The sequence below is a fragment of the Marmota marmota genome, unplaced genomic scaffold (genome assembly GCF_001458135.2).
Source record: "Marmota marmota marmota unplaced genomic scaffold, marMar, whole genome shotgun sequence".
Lineage (NCBI taxonomy): Eukaryota > Metazoa > Chordata > Mammalia > Rodentia > Sciuridae > Marmota > Marmota marmota.
Genome location: NW_025999900.1, coordinates 38,862,871 through 38,877,608, shown reverse-complemented (window position 1 = coordinate 38,877,608; position 14,738 = coordinate 38,862,871). Strand labels below are relative to the sequence as shown.

The 14,738-nt window shown below is 41.6% G+C and overlaps 1 pseudogene; it reads right to left on the bottom strand.

The window, feature by feature from the left end:
* Positions 1 to 220: 220 nt before the first annotated feature.
* LOC107144435 overlaps positions 221 to 14,738 on the bottom strand; it is a 42,765-nt pseudogene continuing 28,247 nt past the window's right edge.

Sequence of the window (14,738 nt, the reverse complement as noted above, 5' to 3'; positions counted from 1 at the left end):
GGAGGCCGGGAAGGGATCGGAGTGGCTCGGGGGGCGGCCTCAGGGGCCCAGACCTGGCCCTCCCTGGGCACCCTCCTCCCAAGGACTCGGCGCCACACTGACTTTTCGCTCACTCGCTCACGCACGCACTGAACTCGTTCACAAAGTTGCCGGCGGTGGCGGCGCTGCGCTCGCCCTCCTCCTCCCCTCCCCGCCTCCCCGCCCCATTCCTTCCCCTCCTTCACTCCCTCGCTCCCCGCCAAGTCTCGGGTGAGATCACCGCGGGGCTGCTCGGCGCTGGGCGCAAATCTCGCGAGAGAAGCGACAGCTCGGCCCAGCCTCGGAGGGAAGTGAAAGGAGTCGGAGGAGGGAGGGGACCGCGGAACTCCTGGTTGCCATGACGACGGCAAAGCCCTGGATTCCTGTCTCCTGCCGAGAGCGGAGGCAGCAAACGTGGGTGCAGTTTGCACCTGCCCCCTCCGGTGCCCGACGCCCTACCGGTGAGGAAGGCAAATGCTGGAAGCGGAAGGAAGACTTTAAAACGTATCTGAGAGGGCATCTGTAGACTTGCGTCTTGGTATCTGGCCCAATCTGACAAATGAGACTAATTTTTAAAGTTCTGCAGCACTAGAAACTAGCGTGTATCTGTACTTCCAAATGTCCACCATATATAGTTTATCAACCTTGCATATAATTTCATCCCCACAAGCCCCTGAACCATCCTCCTCCCTCCAACCCTCCAACTAGCACATATATGCAAACACACACACACACACCAGACTGGGCTGCCTAAGGATCTGTCTGGTTCATCTTTGTATTCTCAACCTCTCCATAGAATTGGCACATAGTAGGGACTCAGGTCTGAAGTATTAATTTAAGGCAACAGTCCATATGTGTCCTCAGTACTTTGCTTTTGTCCTACCATGGAGGGTATATAGGTTTCTGCACCGCAGTCAAGTTTTCAACTCGGTTACTCGCCTCCCATTTCTGTTCACATCATGTCTTTTTCAATGATTTTAATCCCTTCTTTCTCCATCTTTGGCTCTTAAAATCCCTATTCACTAGGGAAGAAGCAGAGAGAAACAGCATTTTTAAAAAAAAAAAATCTTTAAACATTTTCAAACTCCTTTTTATCTATTTTTCAAAATGCTCCTAAGGTTGAAGACGAAATTGTCTCATCCTGTTTCTTCTTTTAATTGCAAAAACTTCTCTGTGTGGGTTTTATATATTTACCCCAAGTAAAAATGAGTGCTGTGAATAGAAGTTAAGCTTAAACTTTAGATTTCAAAATGGATGAGTAAAAATAGATTCTATAGTAGATGAATTATATCTCAATTATTTCTCAATTAGAAAATAGGATCCACCATATACATTAATATGGAGAATTCATTATTTAGCTCATTCCCATAGAACTAGAAACTAAAACATGAGCCTAAGAACAGGGAGATGAGGCAGTTAAGACTTTCAGGTCACTAGCAAGCTTAAATTCTCTGGCCATGAATGTTTTTAATGTTAGAAACTTAAGTGGTAGAATGATTTTTTTTTTATGAAAGCACTAGATAAAGTCAGGAAACTAGGGTTTGAGTTTGATTCCTAATAATTGAGTTTCTTTGAGAAGTTCTATAACGTCTCTGGTTCCATCTGTAAATTAGAGGTGGCCTATGTTAGGCTAATACAGCTTTAAAATTCTGTAGCTCTTAGACTTATAAAATTTCCAAAAAAAAATAACAGATATTTTCCTTTTACATCAAATAATTTAAAAATTAACGTTTCGTATTGTAGTAGGTCATTTTCACTAAGTTTACATGTTGACAATTTTTTACATGTTGATAATTTAAGTTTCTCTTTTCTCAACTACAAAGACAACAAAATATTGACCTTATTATGGTAATTTCAAAGGGAATCCATTGTTCATTATTTGTTTTTACACTAACTCAAAACAGATTTCTTGTTATTTAATAAACATGCTAATTCATACCAAAGATCCAAACTAAATACATCCATACTTCCACCAAGATAACTATAAGAAAGAAGGAGGAAGGGAGGGAAGGAAGGTATGTTTACTAGCACATATTTTTTAATATTTATTTTTTAGTTTTAAGTGGACACAATATCTTTACTTTTTATTTTTATGTGGTGCTGGGAATCAAACCCAGTGCTTCATGCATGCTAGATGAGCATGCTACCACTTGAACCACATCCCCAGCCCCCACATTTTTTTTTTTACAAAGAAACACAATGGAACATTACCATCAGTCCTATGAATCTGTTGTAACGATCAATTGTTCATAACATACCTTGATATTATAAATTAGTTGTTGCTCATTTAACTTTTAACAGTTTTGCTGTTAAAGGATAGAGGTCAATCTGTATCCACCAACAAAGCACAATCTCAAGGCCACCTGTTTTATGACTCCCAGGCAGCCTTTTGAAACAATTGACCCCACTGCTAGCCAAATCTATTAACTTTTTCAAGGCTACTTATGAGACTCAAGAGATAGGTATTGGATTTCAAAATCCAACAATAGCAAATTACAAAGATAATTTCCCTAATCTTCAGGCCTAGGAAAAGAATAGAAATTTTAGTAGGGAGCTAAAACTACTCTTTCTAGGCTACTATTGACCACTCACGGGAGGCAGAAATTCCATAAGCGTTTCTGAAAGAGATAAAAAGTGAAATCAACCAAAACTGAATTTCCAACTGCACATTGTCTGGGTCAGGTACTCCCACTATATCCTCCCTGGCCTTCCTGAGGCTTCAAAGTAGCAGACAAGGAGCAGCAGAAGAAGGAAAGGGGAAACAGAGAGTTTGCCAAGCACAGCTTAAATCTCAAACCAGTACCTACCCACTCCCTCCCTCTTCATCCCTTCCTCCTCACCGCTCTATCTACCAACCTACCTGTGTCTATCTGTGCACATTCTTCTCTACTTTCTGTCACTTATGATAAAACTCTCAGTGCTCTGCTGATGAGGAGAACTTCTGGCCACTTACTGTGTTATTCCTTCCCCCATTTGCTTCTTAGTTTATTAAGCACATTTCATTTTCCTCTGGCTGTTCACTTATACTCAACAAAACAGGCTAATATATCAAACACAGAATAAGGTTGACAAAGAAGCCTACCAAACTAGAGAGTACCCATATTATATACATACATATAAGTACACACACACACACACACACACTATATATATATATATACACACACACATACACACACATAAATGCACACATAAGCATTTCTAATATTATATATACATATATAACATATATGATGTTAGAAACACTGGTTTACATTCGCATGTTTTACAGTTAAAGTCTAGTTTATCCAAATTATTATCATACCCCTCAGACCTTATTGTCACTGGCTATACATCTATGGGGACTAACTAGTATTCTGAAAGATGACACTGAATCATTAAAAAGATTCAGAGTACCCTCAAATGTATCCAAGATTAAATAATATCCAAAGTTGTTTTAATTTTAGGGTTTTACTATTTTAAACCTATGGCATGTAACTCTATCTGAATAAGAGATTCTCATTGGCCCATCCTCCTACCTACGTGTCCTACCTATAGTGTTTTTATAGGTTTAAAATGTAGCATTACAGGGAAGCTATTACATTTCCCTGTCCACTCTCCTACTCTTCAAAGGACTGTTTTGCACCTTTTCCTCCTTCACTAAACCTCTGCCTTTTACTCACAGCTCATGGCCTTGCTTCTTTCCTTGGTAAAAAAGAAGTAATTAGAAGTAAGTGAGCACACCCTTCCTCCTCACCGCTCTATCTACCAACCTACCTGTGTCTATCTGTGCACATTCTTCTCTACTTTCTGTCACTTATGATAAACCTCTCAGTGCTCTTAGTCAAGACTAACCTCTTGCTCTGTGTACTAGTCCCATATCCTATAAATCAAGGACATTGATTCAGCAACTGTCCCTCCCCCTCTGTGTCTTGCATCAGCAAGTTTTCTCTCTCTTCTGAATCATTTCTAAAGGTTACAGGCATGCTGTCATATCTGCCATGATAAAAAATAAGACATTTCCTGGACATTCTATCTGCCCCTGCTCTTCTTTTCAACTAGTCTTCAAAAAACTCTTCCACATTTCCTGTCTTTAATCTCTCTCCTTCCATTGCCCCAAATCCACTCTGAGCAGGTTTTCACCCCAACTACTCCATGGAAACAGTTCTTCTCAGAAGCGTTAGTGACTACTTATTGCTAAGACCAGTGGTCAGTTGCCATCCTCACCTGGCTGGGCACTTGGGCAGCAGGGACAAGATTGAGCAGGCTCATCCCTGAAACACTTTCTTCCCTTGTCTTCTAACTGAAGAGTTCTCCTATCTTTCAGGTCTTTCAGTCCTGAACCTCTAAACACAAGAGGATCCAGGCCTCAGTCCTTAAACCTCTTCTCTCTCTGGTCTCCTTTCGCCCCCTAGTGATCTCAGCACTCTGAGGGCTTTAAATACCATCTATACGGTGATTACTCAAATGCACACCACAGTCATCTCCACAAACCTCAACTGCACCTCCGTCTCCTACTCAACATCTCTAGTTGATTGTGCACTATATCTCAAACACCACATAACTAAACCTGATGACTATTCTCCCCTCACCCTGAACCAGTACCCTACTGAGCTCTAGGTGTCCCCCAAACCAGTTCACTCCTGAAGTCTTCCTCAGCCCGGTTAAGGTCTTCCTCGTCGAAGAGATGCAGAATTTTGTGCAGAGCAAAAGTCTCATAGTCATCTTAACTCCATTGTGTCTCTCACATCCCACATCCAAACCATCAGCAAATTCTATCCTCCCATCCTTCAAAAAGTGCAGAATCCAGTCACTTTCCACGTGCTGCCACTCTACCTCTCTGATTCAAGACATTTTTTACCTGATTATCACAACAGTCTCCCCATTGGTCTCCCCAGCTTGTTTTCCTGCTCCCGCCCTTGGACCCTAATAGTTTCTCCTACACAGAGGATCCAGAGTATGGAGCATAAGTAAGTCATGTCATATCACTTCACTCCCCAAAACCATCCAGGGCTTCCCATGTCACTTAAAGAAAAAGCCCAAATTCATATTGGGACCTAGAGAACTGTGTACAGTTGTTTGTCAGTATCTAAAGGGGACTGGTTCCAGGACCCACCCACTCCACCTTCCTGCCAGGGATACCAAAATTCCCATATTTTTTAATATAAAAATGGTGAAGCACCTGCATATAACCTATGCACATCCTCCTGTATACTTTAAATCATCTTTATATTACTAATAATACCTAAAATAATGTAAATGATCTGTAAATAGGTGTTATACAGTATTGTTTAGGGAACAGTGAAAGAAAACAGTATCTGTACATGTCTAATACAGACACAATTTTTAAAAGATATTTTTGATCCTTGGTTGGGGGAATCTGTGGATTTGGAAGCTGCTAACTCTAAAGTTCAACTGTACTGTATTCCCTGACTCCTGTGTCCTTCCTGTCTCTCCTCCTTCTTTCCACCAGCCACAGTGTCATCCCTGCAGCTCCTTGGATATGCCAGGTGTTCTCCTGCCTTAAGGCCTTATATTTGCCTATCCCTCTGCCAAGAAAGCTCTTTCCCCACAAATTTGCATGACTCACTCTCTGAGATCCTTTAAATAGTCTGTACAAAGGTAACTGTGTTGGTCATTTGCCTGCTGACTTTCTGTTGCTTTCCCTTCTCCTACTGTATCTTTCAGGAAGCCTGATCCACATGGGCCATATTTCCCAGGGTCCCTTATTGGGGATTTTCAGCGGAGTTCAACGTGACAGGAATTTGAACAGGTGAAAGGGGCAAGTCTAAGCTTTTTCCTCCTCTCTCTCTGCCTCAGGTAATATCTTAATAGCAGGTGCATCTTCTCCATGGTCCCAGGTTTCCACTGAGTTAGGACCATTTCAAGACTCTGGTAACACCATATGTTGGAGGGTGGTGGTAGCTCCTTGACTTTAAGACCCTCTAAGTTGGGCTGGGGTGTAGATCAGTGGTAGAGTGCTGGCCTAGCAAGCAGAAGGCCCTGGGTTTGGCTGCCAGCAATAGGAAAAAATAAAATTCTGGGTTGTCTCATTATCCCAGTTAACTTTTCAGCCTTCCCATCACCTGTGTAACATTTCCCTTATGTTAAATTCCCTCTTTTTGAGTCACCAAGACCACCTTCCATCCTTCTATCTGGACCTTGGTTATTATAATCACCTGTATGAAATAACAGTCACCTCCAATTCATACTTCCCAGGGTGCCCACTCGGCTTTAATTTTCTCTAAAGTCCAATCACTTTTTGACATACTGTTTAATTGTTGGTTTATTGTCTATCTCCATCTAGAATGTAAGATCCCTTAGAGCAGGAACTGTACTTTATTCACCACTATATTTCCAATACTTAGAATTAGAACAGTACCTGGCACAATATGGACACTCAATACATGTTTGTTGAATAAACAAATAGCTCCTGGGCTTTTTGTTTGTTTCAGTGTTCCTCATTTTGAGAGGGGGCTCTCACCATGTTGTCTTGGCTGGCCTCAATGTCCTAAGCACAAGAAAGTCTCCTTCCTCAGCTGAGAAAGGAGAAGCCGGTAGTACAGGAGTACCACTGCATCTAGATCTTCTGTTTAGCAACAAAGAAAAAAGGCTAGAAGAGTGTGGTAAACAAAATAACCCTTCTCCCAAGAACACCTAACTTGTGAATTTGTTACCTCATATGGTGAAAGGGACATTGAAGGGGTAATTAAATTAAGAATCTTGAGATGGGGAGGATATCCTGGATTGGACCTAATGTAATATCAAGGTTCTCATAAGGAGAGAGGAGGGCCAGAGTTGAAGAAGATGTGGCTATAGAGACAGAGTCAGAAAGAGAGCTGAAGCTGCTGCATAGCGGGTTATGACAACGGAGGGAAAGATCATGAACCAAGGAAGGCAGGCAGCTCCCAAGATTTGGAAAGGCAGAAGGAATAGATTCTCCTCCTTCACAAGGAATGTAGCTCTGATGACATCTTGATTTTAGCCAAGTGAAGCCCGTTTCAGACTTCTGACCTCCAGAAACGTTAGATAATAATTTGTGTTGTTTAAAGCTGATAAATATGTGGTAATTTGTTGCAGCAGTAACAGGAAACTGATACACAGAGTTTACTCAGGTGTGTAAACTTTGAAATCAGGACATGTGTTTTATTTGCCCTTAAAAGTCCCTATAGTCTAGCACAGTTCCTGACACAAAGTAAGCACTGAAGAAATGCTTGTGGAATGAGTAAATCAAGTTTAACAGCAAAGCAGAATCAGAGCTGTCAACTGGATGCAGTAGAAAAACCCTCACCTGGCTTCATCTGGTCTCAGAAAGGAAAGAAAGCACCTTGCTATTCAGAAGCCTTTGTGAGCCAGTTATGGTGGCACATGCCTGTAATCACAGCAACTCAGGAGGCTGAGGCAGGGGATCGCAAGTTCAAAGCCAGCCTCAGCAACTTAGGGAGGCTTTCAGCAACTTATTGAGAACCTGTCTCAAAATTAAAATAAATAAAAAGGCCTGGGGATGTATCTCAGTGGTTAAGGCCCCTGGGTTCAATTCCTGGTTAAAAAAAAAAAAAGCCTTTATGAACTTTTTGAGCAATGAAGATACAAGGCAGATGGTCGGTAATCATTCCAGGTCATAGGCATCCATGTCAATCAGAGAGAAATTATGACAAGTCATAAGGGCTTTGTGCAATATATTAAGGACCTTGGGCCCGATTCGGTAGGCAATAGGGAACTATAGAAGTATTTTCAGCAAGGTGGAAACATTAAAATTTGCAGTTAGGATGCACAGAACACTGAAAAGCATGAAATTTTGGAATCTATAGGTTGGAGAAGAGTTCAGAATTAGAGTCATCTATGTGAGAAGTAGTAGATTCTGGTTGCTAATACATTGCATTTTTTTTAAATTAAAGTCACATCAGAAAATTTTCTTTCCTTCTCCTAGTATCTTCTTTTAAATAATTTTCCATCTAGCTGTTCAGGCCATTAACTGAGTTCTCAGATCATTTTCTTATAAACATAAACTCAATAAAATTCCCAGAAACACTAACAGTCCTGGCCTTCCAATCCTCCCACCTTTTCCTATGTAGGCATTAACACATGTTATTCCAGTTATGATGTTTTAAATAAATCTTCTCTGAACCATTTCAAACATTTTTATTCATCCGTTCAACAGTAGTTCCTTTCAGGGAGCTCTTCACATTGTCTTAAATAACTTGAATATTCTCTTAGAGGCTGGAAATTTCCTTTCAGGACTTACCTCTTTATTCCTCTCAGATTCTTTGGTAGAGAAGGTGTTAGGGAGGCAAGGTGGGAAAAAAAGACCTCTCTCTACTCTCTTGTCTTCTCTAAATGTCTGGAAATGAAAAAAGACTTGCTCATGATTTGGATGGGTGGGCTGAGGCCTCCCAGGACCATCTGGCTTGTTCCATTGCCAGTTAGAGTTGAAGTGACTTTCACAAGAACCCAGGAGCTGCAGGGGTGCTTGAGTTGCAGCTGCCTCATGGCATTCAAGGAGAACACCATGGGATTCTGTAGAAGAAATCACACTGTGCCTGTTCCTGAATGTAGGAAACATGTACCGAGTGTTTCTGTTTGTGGGCATACCAAGGATCTCAACTGGAATAGCAAAACCATCTAGCCTTAATTTAAGAGAAAGGGGGAAAGAATGAATATCTATGATAGTTCAAATATATCTAGGACCTGCAATAACTCAGCACTCATCCTAAATTTTACAAAACCACTGATCAAATATGAAGCCTCTTAAAGTCTCTTTTAATTTGTACTTGTTCTTTTCATTTGGAGGGTTATGATAAGAACATCTACCCAGGCATGAGAAGTGGCCAGGTGTACTACATGTAATTTCTCCTAGTTTCTCCTCCTTCCTTCCTCCTCCTCCCCTTCCCCTCTTTCTTCTCCTCTCCTCCTCCTCCTCCTTCTCCTCTCCTCCTCCTCCTTCTCTCCTTCTCCTTTTTCAGTGCTGGGAATTGAATCCAGACCTCAAACATGCTAAGCACATGCTCTACCACTGAGCTATACCTCAGCCCCACAATTTGCAATTTTTATTTATCCTATTGCCACATAAAGAAAATATTACCCAACAGAGTTGAAAAAAATTTCAAGACCTTAAGGCAGGCTGTACTCTAACTCACATTCCATCTTTACTAAGTAATTTCAGATAAGACTTTTAATTTTTTAAAAGAGAAGGCTGAGAGCCCATTCCTACAAACTAAATGTTTGTATGCTGATGTATTACCTTCCTTAAGGGGTCTGTTTTCTCCTGGTCAAGAATCAGAGGCCTGAGCTTGCGCTCTGAATACCTGAACCTCTCTTTGCCTTCCTATTGCCCCGGCCCCTTGGTATAATCTCTACTTCCCCTCACCTCTCTTTTCTCCTATCATCACTCTCATTTCATAACCCCATCTGAGATGTCAAGGATGACTGTGATCAGGCTAGTAGGATGGAGAGGTATTAAGTCCTCTGAGCAGTTCTCACCGACAGATACCTCTCGATGCTCTCTCATGGTGACTATGATTGCTAGAGTGAATATCTCTCATTGCTTTTGGCATGGCAGCACATACCAGTTGCTCTTATTGGCAGTGGAACACTCAGGACTGCCACAACCAGCTGCTGCCTCTTAGAACCTCTTAGAACAGCCAGCCCCTAGGTCCCTGGGCTGCTGGGCAGTTATGCTTTACTTGGGTCCTATTTCCTCTAGAGGGCAGCACAAGTCACAGTCCCTGCCAAGTACATGAAATCGACTACAGGATGCAGGACTGGCTTAAAGGACTCCTTCAAATCCCCCTAGCCTGGCTTCATGATACAGAAACACACATGACTTAACCCCACTGCTGTACCACCTGTGAACATGCAGTTCATCATGGTGGAGTCCAATACACTTAACCTCAAGTCCAACCTCCATTTCCAGGCTTAGTAGCAAAGTGGCTTTGGGAAAAGCCTTTTTCTAAGCCTTGGTTGCTTACCTTTAAAACAGAAACAATAATGATAATTTATTTTTAAACACATGTGGTTCTGAAGATTAAATGAGTTAATGCATATTTCTTTAAACTCTATGGATTGTCCACCCAGAAGTCTTCAACAAACTGCTTTTCCCTTGCCCTTTATCTTTCCAGACTTCCCTGGGGCCTCCAGGACTAGCTTAATACAAAACAAGAATTTTGTTCTAAAAAATAAAGAGCATAACTTTATTCTGAATTCCAAAAGATAGATGTCCAGGGGTAGAAAAAAATGTCATTCAAACACTCACTCATTTGCCCCCACCCCCAATCTGGCTGTACAGCATTCTTCTCTCTGCAGAACAGTTTCCTCCATTTTTTTCTTGCCCACATAAGGAAAACTCTCCTGGGTTCATTCTGAACTCAAACTTCTCTGAGTTTGCAGAATACTGGGTGAGAAAAGGATCTGACTGAATAAGGTGTCCACCTCTGGACCAACCAGCTGGGACCAGAGCTCTGGGGGCCATGTTGCGTAAAATGGTTTACAGGAACTATTACAAAACCATGGGGGTGCAGCTCCAAAGGAAAAGGAAAGGCAGATGATAACACAGGTATAGGGTGGAGGAGTTACATAAGAAGCCTAAGTCTACACTTCAGCCCTTAAGATTATCATATAGTTGGGGGGAAAAGAAATATCATCTTCAGTTAATTAATTTTCATGCTGAGGGGAATAACGTAGGGTGTAGATGGGACAATCAATAGTGACGGAATAAATTCTGTGTCTCTTGAGGTCTAGTCAAAGAAGCCCAGTACAATGGTGGGGACAGTGTAAGGACTCTACAGTGCTCTCTGGAAGACATCTGCTCTTGGGGACTTTCTGCCCTTACAAAGCTCTAGACCCACCCTTTCTTCTTTCTTGGAAGACAAGAAATAAAAGTACTTACTTTAGAATAAAGGATGGCTGGGAGACAGGTCTTGTCAGAGAAAGAAGGCATTTCACTTGGGTTTTCTCTTGCCCTGGGCAGGAATTAATAGAATTAAATTATGAAGGGGATTTCCTTCATACATGAAAGAGGTACAAAATAGGGTAAGACTAATTAGAGTTCATGGAAAAGGTCAGGAAGTGAGGACAGCCTCAAGTGAATCTTGATCCACCAGGTTACAGAATGGGGAGAGGGGGAGAGTTCTTCCTGGAGGGAGAAACAGCAAACAGAGGAGCTGAGGATGGGGCAAATGTAGCAAATTTATGGTCAGTCATATTCTGCAAAGGAATGCAGCAAACTATGGGATGTGCAGTAAAAGTGCCTAGGATGCTATCAAAATGTGGATTCCTGGGCCTCCAGTGCAGAGATTCTAATTTAGTTGATCTGGGGTGAGTCCCAGGTTTGGATTTCAAGAAGCTCCTTTGAGGGTGTGCAGTAGGGTTCTGCAGAGCACAGCTTGAAAGACACTGGTGTCTCCACTGGCACTGCCTATAATGGCTCTCCTTTCCAGAGTATATATTAGCTATCCACCAGACTAGGAGGTCTCACTCCTGATAGCCCAGGAGAGCTGCTCTCAGCCAGTGCCACTAGGGCCACCAACTGACCAGTGCTACTTCCTGGGGCTCCTTTATACACACCCTCAATCTCCAGACATGCTACTTGATCACCAGCTAGTCTGGCCCTCATCTTATATCCCATGTCCCAGCCCAAGAAGCAACAAACAATTATAGATGTTGAATTCTTGGATAATATTGTTGTTGATATCTCTTGCTTGTTCATTTACTTGCCTTTCATTATCTCACCACAGTAATTTTTTGGGGTGAGTAAAGGGCGTGTGCTGGGGATTGAACCCAGGGCTTTGTACATGCCAGGCAAGCACTCTACCACTGATCTACAACTCCAGGCAATTTTAGTTTTTTATTTTGAGACAGGGTCTTGCTCAGGTTTGGTTCTAACTTTAGATTCTCCTGCCTCAGCCTCCCCACCGGCTGGGATCACCGGCATGTCCCACCATGCCCAGCAATAAATTTTTTATATAGTCAGCATTTATATGATAGTAAAAGAACGATTAATTTAATTTTTAAAATGGAGATTGTATGTTTGAAAAAGGAAAGCTTTCTATTCAAAAATTCTCAAGAGTTGATCCTGTTTAGTAATTGCATATATTTTTTTTCTTTCTTTTAAACCACTTTTCATCTCTTCTGCATTTCAACCCACATGATTTCATGAAGGAAGCAGAGTGGTTTCATCTTACAACAATAAGACAGCTAATAAGAAGTTAAATCAGTTGCCAGGTGTTGGGACTAATACTGAAGTCTTTTCATACCCTGTACAAGGATTTTCATATTAAATCATTGTCTTGTCATTATTTTATTCTTGGGTTGTTGTTAGGAAAATTTAAAATATTAGTATTACGTTTTCGAGTGCCTTGGGTCAGAAAATATAAGTACAAACAGAATGAATGGCTTTCACCGACCATCTTCCCTCTCTCTGCTCAGATTTCTCTGGTTCTTTACCCTATCCATATTTCTTAGTTTTTGAAACCACATTTCTCTAGCTCTACCATTGGGGTGAGAAAGGAAATGCATCTACCTTCTGTTTTTATGTTCACTTAATCTTCACCATGAATAGTCTTTGGATCTAATATCTAATTTCTATCTAATCCTCTTCTATTAGATATGTTAGTTCTAGCCAGTGCTTGACTCTTCCCGTAACCAGAAGGGAGAATCTCAAGGGTACAGTCCTCTTGAGTCCTAAGTGCTAACATAAGCCTATTTGATTTGTATGTCCTGAGCTTGATCTGGTCCTCCAGTCTACACTGCCCAGCAGCACACAAAATGAAAAACAGCTCCTCTTGGCCATGGCCAGCCAGAGCGAAGAAGCCTAACCTCATGTGACTACCACCCTGCTCTAGTAAAGTGAGCAATAGCTGTGAGTGCATGGGTGAATCTCTGGGGTGCCAAATAGTATGCATGGAGACCCCTAGTTGTGTTCTATTTTTTTTTATTGTTGTATAACAAATTACTCAAACTTAGAGGCTTAAAACAGCAGCCCTTTTAATATATCCCATGAGTTTGTGAGTCGGGATTCCAGAAGGTGTTTCTTCTGTTCCTAAGGGTTCTTGGTGGTGGCCTGGAGGCTATATTCACACACCTGCCCTTGGTGGGGATGTGAAGGAAGGCTGACCTCAGTTGGGACTGTTGATTGAATTCTCCCCCAACACAACTACCCTTTTTTGGGGTAGTTGAACTTACAAGTAAAGTTTCCAGAGAAAATGTTCTGAGAGTCAGAAAGTAGACACTGCCAGTCTCTCAAGGCCTGGGTCCAGGAATTGACACAACATCACTTCTGCCACATTCTCTTGGTCAAGGAATCATATCACCTGCCTATGTAGTAAAGAATACAAAGGGCTGGAGATGTAGCTCAGTTGATAGAGTGCTTCTCTCTCATGCACAAGGCCCTGGGTTCATTGCCCAACACCACAAAATAAAGAAAGAATATGTAACCATCTTTAAGCCATCACAGAGTTTATTTACCAAATGTTGGCACTTATTCATGGAATGTTTATAGAGCACATAGCAAGGACCAGGTCCAGTGTGAGACTCTGGCAACATAGAAGAAGTTGCCATACTCCCTGCCTCTAAGAAGTCCACAGCCTAGGAGAGAAGCCAAAATGTTATATATAGATTTTTTTCCCCCACAGCCTTTCAGTAATTCATCCCAAAGCAACACATCAGTGAAACCTGGAATAAATTTTAGAAAGATTAAACAAAAAAGGGAGAAAAGCCACTAATAATCTCCAGTTGCTCATAATTCAAATAACTGTTTTTCTAACAACACCTGGCATGCAAATAAATTGTCATATGGAGCTGAAGCTTGAAGTGTCAGAGGGGAAAATCAGCAGCAGAGATAAACTTCTTGAGGAATGGCTCTTATGCATGCTAAGAAGAAATGTAAGAAATGTAAGGAAATGTAAGAAAATGTAGTCGGAACTTAGCGATGGCGGGATAAATTCCAAATTATTTCAGTTCTCATCTGTAAGGTAAGGGGTTAGGTCATTATCACTCTTGCAAAACTTGTCAATCACAAATCAGACAAGGCTTACCCTTTTAACAGAATGTCAGGAATGTAGAAGAAAGGCAGATCACTCATGCCTCATCTTCTTGGGAGTTAAGAGAAGATAATGTTTCTAGTTCAGCAGGCTTCCAGCTACAAGGTCGCCTTGCCCTGAAGCAGAGCTGTTAGGCAAGAAGCCACTTAACTTAATAGGCTGATATGCCTATTGTTTAAGGTTTGAGATTTCTAGCAAGAATGCAAGAGAACATGGTCACATTGTAATAGACAACTGTATACATAAAGCAAAAAAAATATGGCAAAGCGTTCAACTGTGGAGACATTGATTTAGATTTTGCATTTTAGGGGTTTTCACAAAGGTACATAGACATCAAAATCACTGATCCAGGGACTGGGGTTGTGGCTCAGTGGTAGAGCTCTCACCTAGAACATGTGAAGTACTGGATTCGATCCTCAGCACCACATAAAATATTGTGTCCGTCTACAATTTAAGAAAAATCACTGATCCACAAGTCATTCCCTGAATGCCACTTTCTTGTTGGCCTCTGGGCTCTGTCCATGTTACTTTCTTTGCCTGGAATATCTGGGTCACTCTGAAAAAGTGGGAGAAAAACACAGAAGGTGATTGGAACCAGGGAAGCATCCTAGAATTCCAACAGTTGGAAGGCACATGTTGTTCCCAACAGTAATACAAATGACAAATGCTATTGTTAAGAGAGAGCAGAGGTCAGTGAGGACTCCT